Source organism: Ursus americanus, chromosome 13, assembly GCF_024610735.1.
Source record: "Ursus americanus isolate L20-20 chromosome 13, mUrsAme1.1.p, whole genome shotgun sequence".
Taxonomy (NCBI): Eukaryota; Metazoa; Chordata; class Mammalia; order Carnivora; family Ursidae; genus Ursus; species Ursus americanus.
In genome coordinates, this window is record NC_142139.1 from 14,739,271 (window position 1) to 14,762,755 (window position 23,485).

A 23,485-nucleotide genomic window follows, 5' to 3' on the forward strand; every position below is an offset into this window, starting at 1 on the left:
CTAGGTATCCAGAGCTTATCTAGATTTAAAGTTGAAGTTAAATAACATTTCTCAGAATTTCTCTTTCAGCATTATTTCTTCTGTCGCGGGCGTCTGGTGGTAATCTCGGCAACCTATCTGTATAGCAAGAAACCTTGCTCTTTTTTATAATGAAGGATCTAGTCCCAACAGAAGGAGGAAGTTGGTAGGATGATTCCAAATAGTTTTATTTGTCTCGGCGGATCAGTCAGCTTGGTCCCACAATTATTCACAGCCCAGAAAAACTAGATGGTGTTCGAGAAGACTGATTTTGTTTCAATTAAAAAGTTCTAACGAATCAAGTAATATAGATGCTAATCCGAAAGGATGTTGTCCATGTTGTCAGAGGCATCTTCATGTTTGCTACACACTTTCGGATGCTGTTAAGACTGAGTGAGGAAAGAACAATGGTCTAACGATTTGATATACCCGAACCTTTAGTCTAGATTATGAGTAATCTAGATTATTGGGTAGTTTTATACTTCGGAAAGCCCATGCGCCCTAGATTAAAAGGAGAAATGGTTTTTGAAATACAATTGTACAAAGATTCACCGTATGTTCTCTACTTACAAAGTTAGAGAGAGGTCTGTGCACTATAAAGTAAATAGCTTTAAACATAATTAATTTATAGGGTGCACACACACACATTTAAGATCAAACTATTTGGAAACATTATATGAGCCCAGTCAGTTGACATCAGAGTAAAGGTAAATGAGCAGTGGTTCTAAAAGAAGAACCTTTTACAGATAAAAAGTTATTTTTATATTTGCTGCCCTCTCTCTGGCCAGTGGGTAAAAGCTATGGATCGAGAAGGGTGGAGTGTGGTTTTCTTTGGGATGTTTTAGGAATGCGGACCAACGTGGCTTCTCCCACTCCTCTCCTCCACCTTCTCTGCAGGGCTCTCTGCTCCCCCAGCCCACAGAGAGACAGGGAACAGTAAAGAGCGCAGGGAATGAACTCAAGACCAGTTCTGAAGAAAGCGCCAATGAAGAGATATGAAACATTTATGTTGTTTCCTAAGGGGTAGGCAGTAGAACATCGGATGGATAACTGAAAACCTGCCACTCATTCTACGATTTTATTTTCAGCATTCACTTAAACATTTTACTCTATCGAGCTTTTAGTGCAGTGAAAATAAATAGTCAAACTGACCTGGCATATCCTTTTACCACAAACCTGTGGGAATGTTTGAGAACTGTAAAGCAGTCTAACGGTAAGCAGGAAAAAAATTAAAGGGAGCTCGAATAATTTACCAAAGTGTCAACTAAACACCCAGAATGACCACTACCACCACAAAAACACAGTATACGGAAAAGCAATAAAACTTGCCCTGGGGGCGTCTGTCACAGCTTCGCTACTGTCATTTGGCAAGATTTCTCTTTAATTACATAAATTTACCATCTGGGTTAATCCACTGGGTCACTTAGTGAACATAAAAATTTATTATTTGAAATTATGTAAACAATGATGATGAGTAAATAAATCTCGTTAATTTTTTTACTTCTTTTAAGAAATATATTAGATGTACTTAACCACAATCTTAATTGGTAATCTTGTCTTAAGAGTAGGGAAATATTTCAAGCCACTAAAAAGCTTCCTTTTGTATTTATAGACTGCTGTTTAGCTGTATCATCTCACTAATATGAGGAATTTGCAAGTCTGGTAAATAAAAAGTTGAGGTTTTCATGAACTGTCCAAGGCTCTCTGAATCGAAAGTGTCATGTATATATTAAAGATACTGGGACCGTTCTCAGCACTGTCGACTCCTCAGAACAGCAGCCAATAGCTCAGCCTACCTGTGAGTGACACGTTCAAAGCAAATCCCTCCATTCTTCCACCACCAACCACCAAGGGCCTGCAAGTTCCTTGCAAAAACATGTGACATATTTGTAAAAAATGTTGTCAAGCTCTTATAGCTATTGAATGTTGCAAAACTCAGTAAGATCAGATTCATTTGTATACATAGGCCACACCAAGCAAAAGATTTTTTTTTAATTCCCATAATGCCATTAAGATTCACTTAAAAACTATTCAGTGCACCCAATCCCGTGTAGGCCACAAACATGAAATAAATTTACAATCACCAGAAAGAAGGATGGGCATTCTGAATTTATTTGAGGCAAATGCATCTGGAGTAAATGAAATCTAATGTTTAGTTACAGGGAGTGGAAAGTGCATGATTATAATTGAGTGAGGATGACTTCAAGAAGTGGTCGGCCGCAGAGATTTCTGTTCTTTTCCTTTCCTTTTTAAGTGCAAATATTTAGTCTCTCAACTTCTATTTTTAAACTCAAGGGCATTTGTTTTTGTTTGAATCATCCATGCCACATCTGATAATAAATCTGAAGCATTTAATCTAGCTGTAAATTAAAAAAAAATGTAGCGTTCACTGGGGGACCGGCCCCGTGTCTGCCACAGTCTGCTCTGTGAGCGAGGGGGTCTGTCTGTGCACTCGAAGAGCACGATGCCCAGCAGGGACATACAGAGGCCCTCCAGGCTGACACTGAGCAATGAAAAAAGCTGAATTCCCAGGAGTCATCCTATTCTGTTGTCTTTTGCAAACAATGAAAATTGCAAACGTGAAAAATATGAAAAATAATAGCTGAAATTCGTTGGTCATTCTTAGCCATATAGAAATATCCCCTGCTAAGGTTGAAAATTAGAGGGAAATAGGGCATATTGTGGTTTGGGGTGTTTCTAGAGCCGCGTGAAGGGTGAAATGAATAGAGGGGAGGAAAGCGCTCCCACTGAGGCGTGCTCTCCGGCACGGGCTAGGGGGCTAGGTGAGCTCTAATTCCGACATGACTGGAGGGCACAGCTGCAGTGCGCTGGCCCCAACACGGCAGAGCCAGACTTAGCCACACAATCCACCAGCTAAAGCCTCCAAATGCAGGCTGTCATTACATAGTGGAACGATTACTAAGAGTTTTAGAGTTCATTATGTCAATAATCTATGGATTAGGGACCCTCACATGCATTTCAACTGCAATGATTCCAACCTCCTCTACCACTTCTCTAAATGATTGCCAACTTTCATTCTGGAAGGAAATTAAATTAGTATGAAAAAGCAACGTAAAATTAAAACATGCCAAAGATCTGAATGAAGTTTCCATTCTCTCATCTCCTCCCCTCTGATCCTCATGGTGTGTAGTTCACAGCGGGGCCGAGGCTAGGGCACTCTAATTTTAAAAGACGGTCGTGCCTACGGAGTAAACTTGAAAGAGGAGCAGATTTTAGAGTAAGTAATCCTGTATTCTCATCATCACTAATGCCAATAAAAAAGAATAATGAACAAGAGAAATGGCCAAAATAAGTGTACTATAGATAAGAGTAGTCTTTGATCCGGGAAGCCAGACCCATTTTACTAAAGGAAGGAGCAGATGCCCTAAAATGCATCTGATGGGTGATTAGAAGATATGATAAATTCAAAAGCAACAGAGAAGATAATGCAAAGTAAAACTGGAGCAAAAAACTGAATATCTTCTTCCTATCAAAGTTTTCTCTGCATGTGCAACTGAGATAGCTGGGATAATTTCCACTATCTTGGGAGAAGCTAATGATTCCTGGAATAATGAAAGCCCCTAAGGGAGAAATAATATGCTTGGTTGCTTTTCTTACTTTAGTTTGGCAACTAAGCCTTATTTCCTGTTGATCTGCAACAAAATGAAAATGACTTCCTGTGCAATGTTCCCCAAAGCAGTTAACAAACTGCACACCCCATCCCCGGCTGAAATGTAGCAAAGATGTAACATGGCAGCCTGCCAGCAGCATCTAGCAATAGCACCTATCAGCCTAGAAGATAAGACATGAATTGTCATGGGCAACAAATACTGAGTCCCTGCTGTGTGTAACACACTGAAAGTACAAAGATGTTTAATATAGATTCAGACTGTTCTGTTGCTTACAATTGAGCTGAGTGGACATTAATTCCAGATAAAAGTACCCGGAAATGTAAGATAACACATATACCAACAGGAAACAGGTGGCTCATATAATAAGTGCTTAACAGAAGCGGAGTGGAGACAGAGCAAGACTCAGAGAGAGAGTAGGATAAGGGGAGAAGGGCTGGGTGCGGGGAAGGGAGATAGATGGAGGTGGGAGCTCAGAGGCTGAAGTCAAAACTGCATCAGTAAGCATTAATACACAAATGTTAACTGAGCACTTCCTTTGTGCAAGACACTGAACAACGTGCCAGTTATATAAGACATCCTCTCTTCTTGAGGTATTTATGGTCTAGAAAGAAGTGAGGAAGAAAATACTTTTAGACAGAGATAGAGAGAGATCAGTAGGGAACTAATTGTGAAGATTCATAAAAGCAAAATATCCCTTTATAAAGGATGGGAAAACTTAGAAAGCTAAAAGGTAATTATCTAGGTTTCTTAGCAACCACTGAAATTCTGGGAAGAATTCTGAAGAGGGGCCCACAGTTCCGCATCGTGTCCTAAGACCACAGGGAAAGAGAATGGAGACAAGAACAAGTATTTCCTCAAGACAGACCACTTTTTCAAAGAGTACTATCTGCGAAACTTCTCTTTTCCACACAGAGTTTCCCTCTCCTACACCCCCAAGGTTAGGAAGCATGGTTTGGGGGAAAAATCACAGATACTCAGGACACCACCGCTGCAGGCATGAGAACTACCCACACTGGTGGCTTATTGGCCCAGACGTTCTCCTTGGTGCCCTGCAGCTGTGAACCCCTGAGAGGCTAGGTGAGCGCGTCGTACCTTAAAAGCTGGCAACGTAAGGCATTAACTAAGTTTCACAAAGATGCAAACTCTGACTTGGGCTCCTCTGTATTTAATTCTAAGACGAAAAAGGACAGGCTAAAGTCTGAAGTGAAGAAAAACCAACCTACTTCTATGGAAATCTGTCCATCCATTTCATATATAGACTTGTTAGGACACCAAAACTAAATAAGATCAAGAGCTAAAAATCAAGAGAATAAGAATTTTCCAAGCACTGACTCCATATTCCAAACCAAACTAGGAAATATGAGGACTCAAAAGACATATCCCAGGAATTTATAATTTACTTACAAAAACAAAACTTACATATTTAAGCAGCAGAATCCAAAAATGTCAGTATATTCACTCATTCACTGTTTTTTTATTTGACATATCTGTCATGAGTCCTTGCTACGTGCCAGACACTCTTCTAAGGACACTGATGATCTCATGAAGCCATGTTCTAGTCGGGGTGACAGTGCATACACAGAAACATCAGTAAGAAAACACTAGTGGCTGGCATTCACTGCTCCACAGAGAATTGAAATAGGCCCACGTGAGAGAACACGATGGCTGCTTCAGGTGGAATATTTAGAGAAGGTTTCTTGGAAGAAATGACATTTCCTCCGAGATATGAACCAGAGGAAGCCAGTGAAATGAATGTCAATGGAAAGAGCATTCTGGGCCAAGAGACAGCTGGTGCAAAGGCCCAAAGTCGGCACTAGATGTGAGTATGGGTGAAGGAAAGGGTATCAGTCCAGGACAAAGTGGGCAGAGGGGAGAGTGGAAGGCAGAGGGCAGATCACATACAGTTCTGCAAACCATATTAAGGAGTTAGGATTCTATTCTGAGTATGAGGGGAAGCCTTTAAGAAGCTCAGGATCAGGACACCTGGGTGGCTCAGTGGGGTAAGCATCTGCCTTCGGCTCAGGTCATGATCCCAGGGTCCTGGGATTGAGCAATGCATCAGGCTCCCTGCTCAGTGGGAAGCCTGCTTCTCCCTCTGCCTCTGCCTGCTGCTCCCCCTGGTTGTGTGTGCTCTCTTTCTCTCTCTGTCAAATAAATAAAGTCTAAAAAAAAAAAAGCTCAGGATCATGATCTAATCCATGTTTCTTAGGAATAACTCTGTTTTGTAGAAAACAGATTTTAGGGGAGGGATAACTATAAAAGCAAAAACCAACCTCATCTTTGTAAAAGCAAGATCAGAAGAAGGCTACTGCAGCCGTCCATGGCAGACGTGGTGGTGGCTTAAACTTGGTGGGGGAGATGGCGAGTAGTGGAGAGATGGGCTGTGTCTTATAGTCACCGTCACCAGAATGTGCAGGTGAGTTGGAGGCAGGAAGTGAGGAAAAGAGAAGGATCAAAGATATCTCCTTGATTACAGGAACATAGGCGCAATAAAATAACAAAACGGAAGAAATCAGAGAAAAATGAAATTAGTCGGGCAGAATTTCCAGGTGGCATCAAATAATTCATGAATGGCTGATCATGTTAGACGCAGTTTTTAAAAGCAAATTCATATACTGGATAAAGTATTAGAATAGATGAGAAAGGAAGACACTCTTCTTGTTAATGAGAAACATTAAGGGTGCACCGGCCAAGGTGGGAAGTAGCAAGATGTTTGGGTTGAAAAACCAAAAATATTGATTTCAATTGTCAGGATGGGAAAGGGGATCTGTTGGATGCAGGGAAGGTGGATGAGACATACTGGGGAAAGGCAACAAGTGTATGTGTACACACACACACACACACACACACACACACATACACACACACCAGTAGCTGCTTCTTCGAATTTAGATTTCCAGTGAACGGTGAATAACATCCAAGGCGAACTCATTTGTCAACAGTTCTGGTAAGAGATTGTTTATGGTCAGTGAGGAGGAAGCTAAGAGAAACAGATAACGGAAGTTAGGAAGGAAATGTGACCCAAAAAACCACTGCAATTTGTCATATAGCCAGACCTCTTCATAAGCTGTGTCCGAACGGACAGGCTAAGTAAAACTTGGGAATGTTCCTATGAGCCCACATCTGCCAGTGCCACCTAACGGAGACTCCTGGGCACTTCTCTGCAGAGCACCGCCCTCCACGGAGGAATCTGAAAGATGGCGGGCTGGCAGGAGAATGAGGGGAACTGCGCAGGCGCAAGCGGAAAAAGGCAGGTGGTGAGCTCAGGGACAGGCAGGAAAAAGCAAAAAAAGGGGGGGGGGTGCACCTGGGTGGCCTAGTCGTTAAGCGTCTGCCTTTGGCTCGGGGCATGATCCCAGGGTCCTGGGATCGAGCCCCCCATCGGGCTCCCTGATCCACTGGGAGCCTGCTTCTTCCTCTCCCTCTCCCCCTGCTTGTGTTCCCTCTCTTGCTGTCTCTCTCTCTTTGTCAAATAAATAAATAAAATCTTTTTTTAAACAAGGAAAAAGCAGGCTAGGGAAAGCAAACAGGTCTCTGGCGGGGTCATTAGAACAGACACCAAACTTTGAAGTGTAATACTCTAAAGGAGGAAAGTCAGCAATCTTTTCAGACATTCTGTAATACACAGAGTGAGGGTTTACTAAATATCAACTGACCAGTGGACCAAACTGAAGAATCACTACACCCTCTGAAAGGAGATCATTAGTAGTGTTGTGTGCTAGTGACAGCAAGGATAAAACAAAACACTGTAGTGGGAACAAAGACTCCAAAGATAATCAATCTCTTCACTCATCCATCAGCAGCAACCTTACATTTTTACATATTTTCCATCTGTCTCAGGGAAGACATACTACCTTCTCAAAGGACCTTCAAAATTTAAAAAGCTTTTTCCGTTCTACTTACCATACTAACAAAACCAGGTACTTTAATTACTCAGGCTCAAGGATATTCCTGTTCTGATGACAAACCTGGTTTCAAAAATTGCTTTGGTAATTCTGCCAGCTATGTCTGCTCAACACATGGGCCGAATCTTCCATAAAGTTTTGATCAAAGAAATCTTTATAACCCAGCTTCTAGCGCTGTAATAAAAAGCGGTACTCATCAACAAGGCAGTGACAACAGGAACTTTTTTGCAAAGAGCCAGCGTGATGGAATTGAGGAGTTCATTGGCTGATCCAACATGCTCATTGGGCACTTACTCTGTGCCAAGCACTGCCTGAGATGCTGGGTATATGGCCGAGGACACGATGTGTGATGTCCCTGTGCTTGCAAATCTTGCACTTCGGTAGGTAAGGGAGGGGATGAAGAAGCAAACATCTAATATAAGCATTCCAGAGAGCAGCCGCACAGGGAAGAAAGTGAAACAGGCGAAGAGCTTGGGCGGGAGCCACAGGAGGAAGGTTGCGGGGAAGGAGCCCTTCTAGGCTGAGTGGTCATGGAACGCCTCTCTGAGAAAGTGACATTTCAGCAGGGACTTGAATGGAGAGGAGTAAGTCATGGAGACTGAGGGAAAGGACCTATTTGGTCTGTTGCACTGTATGTCCAGGAATCTGCCCCACCTGTGCCTTAGCCACAACTCTCAACCACTAAGAAGGACACGATTGCAACTCACAGAGACCAGAAGACAGTCCTGACTCACTGAGGCAGCCACAATCACATCTGGTGAGGAAGGACTGGCCAGTGTTAAATCCAGGAATGCTGGGATGGGCCGTGACGCCAGCTGTTTTAAGGTCTGTTATCAGATGAAAGAGGGATTGGAAGCACTCTGGCTGGCCCAGCTAGTCCCAGCGGCTGGCACGGGACTATAGGGAAGGAGTTCGGGACTCAGTAAAATAAAGACTTCTCTGACAAAGCCGTTAAACTGAACAGAGTAGCTTAAAAAGTAGGAGGTGTTCTGACAGAGGAAGGATGCTTCCTGACTTTCTGGAGCGAGACACCAAAAGAAAAAAAAAAAGTACAAAATCTACAGGAAGATTCTTAATAGGATTGCAGCCGTGCGGTCCTTACTGGGATGGTTTGCTATCTGAGCTCTCTCTGTACACTGCCAGTCAGTGAACTCTTGTTTGTTAAGTGCCTATTGCAAGTTCCCTGGGGACATCAGAGGCAGATAAGACAGAGTCAAGGCCGTCCAGTGAAACCAGAGACTTTGAGTCTTATGGTACTTGTTTTTTTATCTCACTTGAATTATAGCTATTTTAATATTTTTTTCTCACCCTTAAAAAAAAAAAAGCTCTTCACGAGGCTTTCATAACATGAGTTTACTCAAGTAAGTGCCCCTTAGAAAAGATTTTTTACTCATCTTTCTATCTCTTCTATAGACTTCTGTAGTTCTTACACCAAGTAGGCACTAAATAAATATTTGCTTAATTATACTGACTTTAAGAAGTTCATTGCGAAGAGTAAGGTGATCTGAAATCTCTCCCATCAGACTCTGGACTAAGCAAGGAAGCCGGGGTGGTGGTTTGCCAAGGCCTCAAGGCTGATTTTTAGCTCCAGACGCATTTTCCTCCTGGTGTCCAGGATCGAACGCTCAAAGGTGTGAGGTGGCTCAGCACTGGTCTCAGCAAGCCAGACTCGGGCTGGAATGCGAATCTGGGCCCTTTTCCTTCCTCCGCCAGAACACTCCTGTACCGTCGAGTCCATGGCAGATTAAGTCACTGCGACCACTCCTGAGCTGCCTTGGTTTCTTCCCGTGTTTGTTGACTGAAATGGAAGAGTCGATCTCAGCAAGGCTGCTGAAGGGTCACCAGTGCTGCCCGGAAACCAGCACGCACGAGTGTCACCTCGCAGCCCCGGCCTGCCAGGTGCCACACTGGGAACGTCGGCGGGAGCCGCTTGTTTTCGATCTCGGTCCCCCGCTAACCCACAAATCCTGCCATCTTCCCGCTGCACGTTCTCTCAAACTGGTTCTCTCTTCTCTATCCACACGGCCAGTCCCCCAAACGACCCGCTTGCTGCTTCTCACGCCCACTTCCCACACCTCTCCGTGATCATTTCGCACAGCACGGACATCATCATCTTTGTAAACCAAAATGTTTCCTTCCTCTGCAGACAGAAGGAGAAACGTCAGATGGTTTCCCGTGAACTGGAGGGTGCACACTGACCTCGCTACTCGGCTCCACCGAACTCGTTTCCTACAACTCCCCACACTCGCTTTCCCTTCCCAGCACCGGCTGCCGGCCGCCCTGGGCCGCGTGTTGTCTCTGCCGCCTCCCCGGCCCCAGACGCCTACAGGACTCGAGCACCTACGGCACAGGGCACTTGAGCCGTGTGCCTTCCCGTGTGCCTGTGTCTCCTATAGACCGTGTAACTTATTCCTGAGATGCCCAGGTTCTGCAGAACGGAGATGCTATCTTTACACAAGTTATAATGCTGACCACGGAACCCAAACACCAAGCAGATGTTCCTGACATTTGGTGGCTAACAAATACATGAAATTGAAAAGAGTAAAATTGATTATTATTGCTCACTTATGAAATTTGTTTCGCAAGAGAGATTATAAGCTAAACAGGAAATAAGGGATGGATGCTTTTGACAATTTCATGGGTATAAAGTAGGTTACTTTGTAAAACTTAAAAACTTGGGAAATATTTCTTTAATCTTTTGAGGTGGAAGCTCATGGACCTGTTGGCTGGTTGCTACAGATTGGTGGATGGCCCAGGAGCCTGGTAGAAGGATGTGGTTTTTTTCTGTCCTTAAAAACCCAGACATGTCCTAGGAAGAACAACATAGTGCATGGAGGCCCTCTTTCCTCTGAAAACATGCAGAATATGGTTTGGTTGGGATACACTCTGATCAGAGAATAGGAACAAATGTTATGGACCAGTGCTTCTCAAATCTGAATGTGTAATCACACGACCCAGCTTTCCTCTTAACCTAATTCAAAAGGTGTGGGGTGGGCCCGGTCACTGGCCTCTCTAACAAGCGCCTCGGAGATGCGGATGCTGAAAGTCCATGGGCTGCACTTTCAGTAGCTCTGCCTCCTCCAATCCCATGACCACTTATCTGGTGATGGGGGCACTATGATTTTCTTCTCCAGTATTTTCACTATTCTCACCTTAAAAAAAAAATTATTTTTAAGTAAACTCTACACCCAACGTGGGGTTTGAACTTACAACCCCAAGATCAAGAGTTACATGCTCTATCCACCGAGCCAGCCAGGCACCCCTGTCATTATCTGAACTTTTTTTTTTTTTTAAAGATTTTATTTATTTATTTGACACAGTGAGAGACAGCCAGCGAGAGAGGAAACACAAGCAGGGGGAGTGGGAGAGGAATAAGCAGGCTCCCAGTGGAGCAGGGAGCCTGATGTGGGGCTCGATCCCAGGACCCTGGGATCATGACCTGAGTTGAAGGCAGACACTTAACGACTGAGCCACCCAGGTGCCCCTATTTGAACTTTTTGATTCTAATTTTTACTCATTACCAAATGTTAATGTTTTCAACATCTATTCAGCATGGATGACATGGAGATTATACACATCCTTTCATCCTTTTGAGTACTATTATTACATCCACACAATTTTACAGCTTTCTTTTCTCTGCCTTCTTTACATTAAAAAGAAGAAGAAGAAGACAACGGGTAGGTTTATTTGCTCTGGGAAATATGTCTATGTTTATATTAAAGCCCAATAATGGCCTAGTGGAATTTTTAGAAGATTGTGACAAGATTCTAATTTGTTCATATACTTAATGGAGTTGGCAAATACTAAGAAATAAGATGCCATCGAGAAGATATCATTACTATAGAATAATAAATACCATAGACTAAGAATTGCCATTTGATTCCATGGACCCAATGCCGTATTTTCCCAAATACCTGATCGTCCTGGAGCTTTGCCTCTTTATTCCCTTGCTGGCACTTATTTTGATAAGACAGCAGTAAAGCCTGTCTGTTTTCAAAGAGTTTTTGAGGCGGCCTCCAGGGCCAACACACAGGACAAAACCAAGGTACTAATTTAAAAATAACTATAACCAGGATAATGTAATCCAAAGATAGAAGAGTGAGACAGATGTTCTAGGAACATTAAATAGTTAAAAGAGTTAAACCCTAAATTATTCTTATTTCCAAAAAAAAAAAAGAAAAGAAAAAAGCGGGGCACACAAGTATGCGGTTCTCGTGTTCTTGTAAAAAAAAAAATAAGTTAAAGTAACAGTTTTCAAATATGTATTTGTTCTGTGACCCCTCTTACGAAATCCAAGGCCAAAAACAAACAATAAACGTAGAGCCCTGTCTTTGGAGAGATGAGATAATACTCCCCAAGGACACTGGTTCGTGACAATCTCGCAGTTGAGAGAACCCTAAAGAAAGGGTAGTTAACCTATCGCCTCTCTCTTCTTTCTGTTGCTCACTCTCTGGTCTCATGTCTCCAAGTTCGGGAACAGTGAAAAGGCTGCCAAAGTAAAACCGAAAACGATCGCTGGGCTTTGAGTAAGAAGATCAGAGTTGAAGAGGTTCTGACTAAACCCTTATTGGCTTTTGTACTTTGAGCAAGGCTCTTCAGCTCTTTTGGTCTCCGTTTCCTCATCTACACAATGGAAACAATTATTCCCAGGGCTGCTATGAGGTTCAAGATACTGGATGTGAATGCCCTTTTGAAATAAAAAGAGGTCCTAGTTATCCATAGATAGTATAAAACAGCTTCTCTAACCAGTTGCAACATTTTTTTCAACAACAGAAGATACATGTTTTGACCTGCTCTTTAAACAGGTATCGGAAGGAGTCTCAGCGTCAGGTTATTCTGTCTGAATTCACCTAATCAGGTAAAGGGTTCCTATTTCATCAAAGACTGACTGGAAACACAGAGGAAAGGCCAAGATGTTGAGTTTTTAAAAATAATCACACGAACAGTAGGAAATTCTTAATATTCTTTTTGTTAGCCTTGATGGACCATATCTGAGGGCATCAGTATTGTTTCACAAACAAAGATGGATTAACCGGATTCAAAGGGGAGTGTGCTCGGGCCTTTTAGGCACTAGATCTAGCAAAGGATTTCAGAGGCACGTGTGGAGATTAGAGAGCCGAGGATGAGGCTCAGTTCCTGGGATGTTCTGCATTATTATTTCTGGATTAAGAGATGATTAAAGAACAGGGCACTCAGAAGGCAGATAATGCGGGCAGACCGCACGGTCACTTTTAATGAAGAGTTTATAGTAAGTTATGATGATATAACACAAACACACAAGTCTACAACAGTCAGAGAGATGACAAACCACACAGTGCTGGCCACAATTATTTCACCCCTTCCCCTCCTCCCCCCAAAAGTAAGATACACAGTTAGGTGTAGTTCTTCTTCTTTCAAACAAAATTTTAAGGTACCCATTAGGGAAAGGCTGCAGCTAGTGAGTGTTGGGGGTCAACAGTGATCAGTGGTCATTACACAACATAGAGCCTGCTGAGAGAAAAAGATGTTTCAAAACTGTCTCTTTGTTGTTATTGCTTTGTAAGTGGAAATAAAACTTTAAATATAGCTTTTTTTTCAATTATAGACTGAACTTGCTGGCTGAAGTGTTAATATGTGTGTGTATAAATATTTTCACTGTTGGAGCTTACTCATTCCTCATTGTTTTAAAGGGCTTTAAATATTTAGAATATTTAGAATATCCTATCATTTACATCTATAATAACTCTCATTATTCCATTGAAATGAATAACTTCACCCAGTTTGGGGGGAAATCATTTATTTAAAAATGTTTAAAACAGATCTAACTTCAAATCTTATCTCTTAAAAATGCCGCATTATTACCAGAATACTGGAATGACTATAGAGGTAAATTATTATGAATTACCACTAATTTAAAAAGGGATTCTGCAGATTCTTAATTTTTCAGTGTTGCACCTTAATAATACTCATTTAAAAGTGGAAAAGTGTAATCATCTTCCTCGACAAAATTACCTAAAAAGTTAGCCATTACCAAAACCAGTAAACATTTAGCACATAGAATGTCTAAGATTAAGGTCTTGTGAATTTAGACTAAATTAATGATATTTTTTGAATCATTAAATTGTAACAAAAAAAAATGCCAAACAAACTGTGTCCTTACAAATTAATTTGGAAACTAATCTCAGTTTGAAAGTTTTTGACATTTCCATCAATTTTGCTCCTGGAACCAGAGTCCCCACTTTATTTTTAAAAAGTTTGTGAAGTCTCTGAAACTGAGTCTCAGATTTCTCAGCAGGAGGATTAATATCCTCCTCACTGGGTTCCTGTGAAGATTAAGGAAAATGATGGATGTGGCAGTACCTTGTAAAGAGCTGAGGGTTTTACACATTTATAATATTGTTAATAAGTAGGAAAATTTCCATTCACGTTGTGAAATCCAAAGCACAAAAACAACTTTAACATAAGTTAATAACAGGCAAGGTTACTGAGAGACAATAAAATTTCAAAATGTAACACAATATATATTTTTACGAGAGCATTAAGCAGGCTAGATAACTTTTTTTTTTTTAAACTCTTGGAATACTGAATTTTTCAGAACATAATAGAGTGTATTATCTATTTACTGGTAACAGAGGAATTATCAAATGCTTATATATATAACTAAGAATACTTGAAGATAATGGTGACTAATTTATTTGAGGGCTCTTTCAGCTTTCTGCTTAAGACCTCTGGCTCTCTAATGTGTTGTCTTCGAATCTTTTAGAATTGGGATTTAATATATACATAACTTACGGCATTCTATACTGTGATGAGTAGCATAGTTGATTACATGGAATGAACTCCTATACTGCGCACCTTTTTTTCTGGTTAACTTGTGGGTAGGGCCGACTTCTTGTCAGAGCTGATTAAATGTCATTATTTTCACCTTTATTTTCTTCACAGAAGCTGTCACCTCTATCATTATTGATTTTTCGATGACCATCCAATATGCTGAGTCAAAGTGCCTTTGTCGATAGATATATTACATAATGTTAACAAAACTTCTTTTCCTTCTTTATACATAAAAGTAAGTGTAAATAGAGTTTTGATATTTTCTACTTTCATCATAAGGAGACATCTTGTGAGGCAAATAGGACACTTCCTTTTAGAGACCTCTGCTTTATAAGATCAACACTACCAAAGGCTAGATTTCTGTTCAGTATCTCAATTGTTTAAAAAAGTATTCTGTTTCTTTACCTTACTGAAAAGATAAGTTTTTAATTACAAATATTCACTAGACCTAACCTTGCAAAGATAATCTCAAATGTCCTCACCAATTCCTCAACATCCAGATTCCATATCTTAAATTTACATCAAGGTAGAAAGAAGATGAGTTACATATTTTGCGGGCCCAGTATAAAATGAAAATTTGTGGGGCTCAGAGCAAGACCTTTTGTTCAAAAATTAAGAATTGCAAGATGGTGACAGAAGAGCATTCAACTGGGAGGCGCCTGGGTGGCTCAGCCATTGAGTGTCTGCCTTCGGCTCAGGTCATGATCCCAGGGTCCTGGGATCAAGCCCCGCATCGGGCTCCCTGCTCAGCAGAGAGCCTGCTTCTCCCTCTCCCACTCCCCCTGCTTGTGTTCCCTCTCGCGCTGCCTGTTTCTGTCAAATAAATAAATAAAAATCTTGGGGGAAAAAAACGCATTCAACTAAGCACAAGGGCCCTTCCAGGTGTGGCCCACGAAGCTGGCCCGGGGTATAACTTTTTCTAGAGTATAAGAAACTGAGAAGCAATTATCAGAGGAAGAGAAAAAAGAATAGGTGTGCTCTAAAGGTAGGCTGTCCAAAGAAGAGGCTTAGAGATCCAAAGATCAGTATCTCCCTTCTCTAAAATTCTGTCTTAAACTAGCCTTCTTCCAATCTGGCTTTATCTAGCAATTAACATCTTTGTAAGCTGTTAGCTGATGGCAGCTTACCCTGTTTCCCATCCTAGGGGTATTTTCACATTTATAGCGGACACTGAAAAACAAAATGACTTTAAAAATGAACAATCATCTTTTTGCAGATAACATTTTAGTACCGTAAGAGGCCTCAGTAACATTTGGGAGCAGGCGGGCTTCCCGAATACCTCAGGCCGTCTCTCATGGGACCTGCCGGCTTGTCCGTACTGGTACGATTATGCCCACTACCGGGGTCGTCAGAGGGTCAAATCCTTATCGTCTAAGAGGCAGTTTCATTTTCCATTTAAAAAAGTAGTATATTTTCATAGCACATTTTAGCAAACTTCGAAGGATCACCCCTAGAACTAAAATATCTGAGACTTGCAGAGGCCACGAGAGAAATGATCGCTGTCTTTCCTCAGCTTGCCAGGTGTTCTAGCTCCCACTGCTGTTTCTGATCTCTGTCACTACTGTTGGCAACAAATAGCTCTTCAATTACAGGATCCAGTTACTTCTGAATCAACCCCAGCTTGAAGCGTTTGATAATACAGTGAATTTCAGTGAATGCTGTGATTTAATGTGAAATACAACATTTATTGAGTGCAATCAACATATGAATGATATTTAGATTTCAACCAAGACATATCTACTAGGGTATTCTTATGGCTAAAATGTATTTATTATCTGTCTTTAAATGTATTTTAAACAAGATAACTAAAAAGGATTAAGTACATTTATGATTATGTAAGTTGGGTTTTTGGGGGGTATGACTCGGATAATTTAACCAGAAACAGATTTTATTACAGAAATAAAATGCATAGTGTTACATTTGGCAATGCCCGTGAGCTTCGAGTACACATGACCTGAACAAAAAGGAGTAATCAAAGCCATCTCCTAGGTTCATATGGATTGTTGAGGTTTATTTCTCACTACGATGTGCTGTAAATTTTAACTATCTATACTCCAGGAGACACCTAACACTTGTAGCACCTAAGTCAGAGAAACTAACCTTAAATAAATCAAGCCTTTTCACACTAATGTTTCCCTTTTAAACATAATATTTTCAAGTAAGTATCACAAATTTGCCCCTCATTTTGTTTGTTCACTATCCAGACGGGGTATTCTCTATCTTTACAAATAAACACTTGCTCATAGTTTCTATATTATAACTTTAACAACGGTCATGATGATTTTTAAAAATAAGATATCGCCCTTCACAAATCCTTCTAATTATGAGTTCAGGTTTTACTATTTCTTTTAGAAAATGATAAAACCCAGTCTCATTTTACCTAGATCTGTGTGCTTGAGGACAATTGCCTCAGAGAACAAGATCTACATTGTTATGATGATTTTTAGTTATGGGTAAGACACCCATTTGAATATAGTCCCTATTTTTTGGCTATGTCTTTAGATTGTGGAATATATGTCCTTTGAGCACACAGCTGGAAGAACACAGTGTGTGCCTTGCTTTCATGTCAGGGAGAAGACAGAAACTTGCACAGTTACCATATACTACTAAGACAGTCACCACTATTTGTGATATTGGCTGTAATCATTCCAATTAGAAAACAGACATGAGTGCATGTTGCTAACTCAATTTTTGTTATTTGATTATTATATTTAAAACCTCCATACTGCAGAGGCAGGGTCTAAGAGGTCCGTTCAAATGAGTCGATTTCTAATCATGTGTAATCATGTTTTGATCAAGTTCCTTCCAAAATTTATATAACCCATTGTTTCTAAAATGTTTTTTTTTTCTTTTCTTGTAACTATATAGAAGCAATTCTTTCAAAAGGATAGCAGCAAATTCTTTCAAAAGAACAACCAAGGGACATAGGAAAAGTTAACTATATATATTCTGCCATAGTTTTCTTTTTTAAAGATTCATTCAGAGTTTTCACAAGTGAAACTAAAAATAAATACTTCAGAGAAATATATACAATATTAAATATGTGTCATTTTTAAATTCGATACAGGAAAAATTAACAAATCAAAACCAAAAACTACTCACCAACTTACTAAAATAAATCAGTTTCCAAGGGATCCGGAAATCGTTGAAGGAATAATGACATGTAATCTTGGAAGTTTCTAGATTTAAAAACTTGAGGTCTGTGGACTTTAAAGTTTAAATCACATTTAGTTTAGTGAGTTCTTAAAAAAACTGACATTGTAACAGGACCCAATATCCAGCTGTTCTGCGGTCAACTCTGTCTCTTATCCCAAAGGGAAAAGTTTGCAGAAACGTATTGCCAGTTTGCTTTTATTCCATACTGATCAAATACCTTTCTCTGAATTTTTAAAATGTAAAGAAGTAATACCTTTTAAAATCTTGGGTCAATTAATACTGTATATTTTATAATTTCCAAGTATTTCCAAATACTAAAATGCATGGATTAGTTGGTTTGCAGTTTTTAGTAACATACCAAAAGGAAGGGGGAAGATGTGACTGTAGCATCTTCGGATTTAGGAAATGTGTTCAGGAAGTAAGCAGTCAGGGATACACTTGCATTTGTCATTGGCTTGGGCACTGGTGGGCTACAGAAAGCAAATGTCAGGTGTCATCTCAGAAGAGGCAAGAGATCTATACACATATCCAAACACGGCTTCCTCCTAAAATGGTGTGTTTTTTCCCAGAAATATTAACTGAATTTAGGATCAGCATGCCACCAGATGATGCAATAAAATATTAGCAGTTTTGTTTTTCTATGTCACGCTATGTGATTATTTTTAACAATAACAGCAAAGCATATACTTTTCTTCTTAGGTGAAAATTAACGTGTGGAAGCATGAGTGTGTGGGCATCATAGGTGTCAATTTGCATTGTAATATAACGTTGAAATGAGGCAGAATTTAGCCTAACTTCAGGGTTTAAATTGCAAAGCATTTTTAAATGGAGTATTTAAATATGGGAGGACTTTAATTTTGAAATCAGTTTGAAAGTAAAGATATAGTGTGATTTACTATTTACTACTCAACTATAACTTGTTTAGTTGTTGCTTCTACTGAATGACTGTGAACCAACTGGAAAAGAATAAATTATATTCTTTGGAATAACTATTCCAATTTAAAGGTTCTAGACATTGTTTCGAGGTCAAGTGAATAATCTGAATGACTTTTGTAGATTACACTTGCTTTTGACCCAATATGGATGGCTATGGGATATGCTTTCTTCCTGGTGATAAGATTATGACAGCTGACACTGGCAAGGTCCATTCATTACTTGGATGCTACCCTGAGTGCAGGGCTCCCCAAAACAAGACCTGACACAGAGATGGGGAGCAAAAGAAGTGTGAGAGCACCACTTAGTCACTAGACTCAACCACCTTATTACTGGAATAACTAAGGAAGAAAGATTAAAATAATTTTAGTCGGTGCACATTATGTGGAATTCACACGACTCCTTGCTATCTGCTGACTCAGGCACAGTCCTTACATTTCCAATATCGACTCATTTGTCGTTGCAAAATGAAAAATAAGTTCTGTCCTAACAATGACAACGAAAACACAATCAGTTTGAAAATAAAAATTCTGGCCTCTTAATACACCGAATAGAAATACTATAGAAACAAACACAGGAAGATAACAGCAGTCAGGTACATTTTATTTCTGCCCTCCCTCCTTCATTCCAAATAATTAGAGCTCTACAACACAAATTTTCCCTTATCACACGGGGAGTCTGGGCAATAAATCCAAGTGAGAAAACTAATATGTGAATCACCAGGATCATGAAGTCAGTTGAAAAAGTCCCTATGTTAAGTTATCTGCAGCCTGATTCACGATGGCTGCGATGGCTGCGTTGAATGTAAGCATTCCCTCAGCATGGTATTGCCAAGGTTATGACATCACTCTTTGCTTTTTACTATTCATGTTACCACATGAATGTTCAATAGACCCAGGACAAATAAAATGAGGGTCAGGGTTACCCTCATTCTTAGAAGGATATTTTTCAATTATATATTTTGTTACATCTTAAGAGATAAAAGCTGGATCTGCAAGTGATTAAAAGATGTTTTATATTCATGGTTTCATTTCTGCTGAAATAAATGCGTAATTTAAACCACACATAATTCCTAGCAATTTAGGCCCATTACAGAGTTCTAGCTTCTTTTTTATGATAGTTACTAATTAAAACAGAGTGCTGCTGCCACGTGGAGCCTGTGACTTCCACATACAGGTTTAATGAATAAAAGGTCCTGACATAAAAATGAAAACAATACAGACAAAGCTGCAAGCTGTTGTGTTTCTAGTGTATGGTAAAGATTAAGGACATTCGATGAAGTTAAGAATCATGCAGAGAAAACACTTGTTAATTTCATTCTTTACAGGAAGAATTAGAGGATTTTTTAGTGAAATCTGAAATAGTCACTAATTTTTCTAACTTCTGGACCCCTCATTCCCAGCTGACTGCCCCTTCTGAAGAATTTAAACTCATCAGAGTCACTCTTAAAGGATAAATGATGGATATTTTAATGTAATCCTTCATATAGGTTTAGATTGAAAATGGGAATTGGGACCATAATTAATTATGTTGCCAAGTTTTTTTAACTTTAAGGAGACAGACTGAGGCAAACGAGGGCATTTCATAAGAGTGCAACCTTCTAAAAGTTCATGGGTTAAAACTTTGGTAAAATGACAGTATCTTTTTGACATTTAATTAATTCCATATGCAGAATGAGTGTGAGGAATTAATACCCTTTTGGTGTATTCACTTTCTGAAACCACTGTAACAAGAAACTGACACAAAATCAAAACCAAACATAAACACTGTCTTCAGCTAGGGTACGGCCTTATTATCACCCTTAATAAACCATAATTAATAATGATAAATACGAGAGCCCTCAGTTCACTGTGCTCTGTACGCATATTTGCTCTCGCACCCATCCATCACATCTTTCAGGATAATAAAACAATTCAATCCCATCAAATCCTCAAAACCGCTCCCTCTGGAGGGATGTTTTATCTCTACTTCTGCGAGCCCAGGGAGGATTTTACTTGTTTAAAGGGGGCGGAGAATGGAGCGGGGGTCCTATTTATTTCCATTGACGACTCCCCTGGTTCTCACAGGCGCTCAGGGACCGGGTGGGAGGAAGAAGGGAGGAGGTACGGAGATTCCCTCCTTCAGAAAAGAAAAAGGGTTCAGGAAGCGAGGCAAAAGAAGGGGTGGGGGTGGGCGAGGGCGGTGGGGGGAAGAGGGTAATGTGTTTGGAGAGGTCAGCGACCAAATAAAAAAATAAATTGTTTTTCGATACAGCAGGATCGAATGATGATGAGAAATAGACAAATTAACCAGCCCAACTAAGTTGCTGAAAGGCACTATGTTAAAAAAAAAAAAATCAAACCCAGAGACATTTTCTCAGGTTCATTTCTCGCTCAAGGTCTTGGTTTCAGGGAGCTCCTTGTACCCAGAGAAGGAGATGGACAGCGCCCCGAAGGGGACCGGGAGGGGAACCGCGACCTGGCCCAAAGGACAGCTCAGCGCCCTTGTAGAGGTGCCCGCGGCAAACTCCAAGCAAGGGCCGCGGCGACCGGCGTGGACCTGGTGCGGGGGGCTGCGGCGAATTCTCCAGCCTCGGGCGGGGGTACGGGGGGGAGGGGGCAGGAAGGGCGCACAATTAAACGAAACCGCACCCTAAATTCTGCAGTTTGCGAAGTGTCCCAGGAGAACAGCTGGGACCTGGAACCACTCGTTCGGATTCCTGAGTGTCGGGGCCACCCCAACTCTCAGCTCGGTGGTACTGAAGGTAGCGCCGACTAGAGCGAACACCGACTGGTGCACAGACAGGGCTAGGGCACGACGCCCTGCCGCTGGGTCTGGGGCTGGAGGGAGGGACCCCTTGGTGGCTGCTCTGGTACCCAGGCAAGACGTAGGGTCAGGTCCCAGGCCTCCCTGCTCAGCTCGAATAAGTTTCCCTAACGATGCTCGGCTAGCAGGCAGAAGACTTACCAGGAGCCAGAGCGGTGGGGGTTCGGCTGGCCGAAGCGGACCGAGATGCCAGCGCCCCGGCTGCGCGGCTGGGGGCCGCCCGCCAGGAACCCGCTCCTGCCCTACCCGCCGGCGAACCAGCCCCATGAGCAGCCCAGACCCCTCGCTTTTCGTCCCGCACTCACGCGCCTCCAAGACCCCAGTCCCGCAGACTTTCTCCAGCCAAGGGTGGAGGGCATGAACCGTAGAGGGAGGCAGCAAACCCTCCGGCAGGCGGGCAAAGTAAGTGTCCAGGCCAAGTCCGGGATAAAGGTTCCGTGGCTTCCCGGACTCCGCCGCGCCCTGGGCACCGGGAACCCAGTGTCCCCGGCCTGTGCACCCCGGTCTCTCCACCTCCTAACACTGTTCGCGCCGCCCAGCCACTAAGCCAGCGTGGAAAACCGAGGGAGACCTGCTCCACGCCCCTTAAGCCCTCGGCTCCTCCGGATCTGGCGCCCTCGTCCAGCGGTGACGGAGAACCTCGCTGGGCCCCTCTGAGTTAGGGGACGCGCGCCTCCACCCCCATCCCAGATGAGCCCTCGGGTGTGAACGCTCCCTGTGCCAGATTTTGGGGTGGCGGGCTAAGGCGTGGAGGCGTCAGGAGTTTGCTTTCCTCTCGCTACTTACCTTACAAAAATCTGTTTGATTTTCCTGGGATGGGGAGAGGAAAAATCCCTCCCCGAGGTGTGGTGTGCGAAACAGTCCACGTCCCCGGCACCGGCCAAGATGCTAAGCACCAGTACTCAGGAACCGAAGGGGCTGGGAGGCGGAGGAGGAGGCAGATAAAAGAGAAAAATTAAACCCGCCGAAGTGTCCCAACTTTGCGGTGGGCGCTGCAAACTTCAAAGGCGGGCGAGGCTGGTGGCGCGCGGCAGCCGAAGTTGCTGCGAAGTGGAGCAGGGAGAAGCGCGGGGCTGGGGGATCCCGGGACAGAGCGGGGAAGTGGCGGGAGGTCCTTTTAAAAGGCGGGGAGCGTGCGGGGGCTGGGCGGCGGGAGGATGCTGCCGAGCCGAGCGGGGCTGTCGCGGGCTCCGCGGGCGGCCGCTCGGGGCACCGGCGCCTGGCTGGAGTGCGACGCGAAGAGAGCCGGGCGCGCGGCGGCGGCGGGTGCGCGGCTCGGTTCGCTCCGCTCTCTCGCGGCTCCGAGCGGGGACTGTGTGTTCGCTCCCGAGTGTCACTGCTGAAGCCCAGAGCCGCTCCCCCTCCCGCCCCACCGCTGCCCGCCCGCCCCCTCCCTCCTCTGCCCGATGCCTCCCCCCCCAGTTCCTCCCTCCCTCCCGCTGCGCGCCACCGCGCGCGCGCGCGCGCGCAAACACACACACACACACACACACACACACACACACGCCAGGACCCAGCGCTCCCCAAACAGGGACCCTCGCGGGCGGCATCTCGGGGGACACCCGGCCGTCCTTACAGCCCCGCCTGTCTCTAGGAAGGAGAGGGAGGCCCATCGAGACCCCCTAAAAGCCACAAAACCTAGGGAGAAGAGTACGCGGGGCCATCGCACCGTCAGGGAGACCCGGGTGCACAATAAGGGGATCTCTGGGGTTGATGCGGGGGGGTGGGGAGTGGAGAGAAGAGCTAAATCCAGAAGGTCGGAGGCGGAAAGCGGAGTGTGCAAACTGTGCATTCATGTCCCACTTTTCACCCGACCGCCTGCCTACCACAGCCTTCACTCAGGGAGCGCTTCCCCCTCGGTGCACACCGAGCCTCCTCCGGTTTGAAACTCAGCAGCTGTTTTAACAATTGAAAAGCGGCCCTGCAGGACCAGTGAGAGACGGAGCAGAGTGTGTGAAGCCATTAAGGCTGACTAGGTAATTATGATAAGAAGTTACCTAATTAGCAACCTGGCCAGGGCAGAGAAAAAAGGGGGGGGCGGGGGGGAGTACCGAGTGATTTAGTGATCTCATTTTCCCAAATGCGAACCCAGTTTCCAGCAAACCTGGTTTTTATACTCTCAAATTTTAAGTTCTCAGAGAATAGTTTATTAAGATAGAGTGTCAGTATTGAAAGCATGAAAAATACTTGCCCTCTTCTTATTGCCACAGAGAAATGGAGATCAAT

General features: G+C 42.8%; 1 protein-coding gene across 1 annotated transcript in view; it reads right to left on the reverse strand.

Moving 5' to 3' along the window:
• NDNF (neuron derived neurotrophic factor) overlaps window positions 1-22,578 on the reverse strand; it is a 47,675-nt gene extending 25,097 nt beyond the window's left edge. The window contains exon 1 of the mRNA XM_045799060.2: window positions 22,046-22,578. The gene's annotated coding sequence lies outside the window, so the exon portion shown is untranslated. The remainder of the gene's footprint in view (window positions 1-22,045) is intronic.
• Window positions 22,579-23,485: the final 907 nt, after the last annotated feature.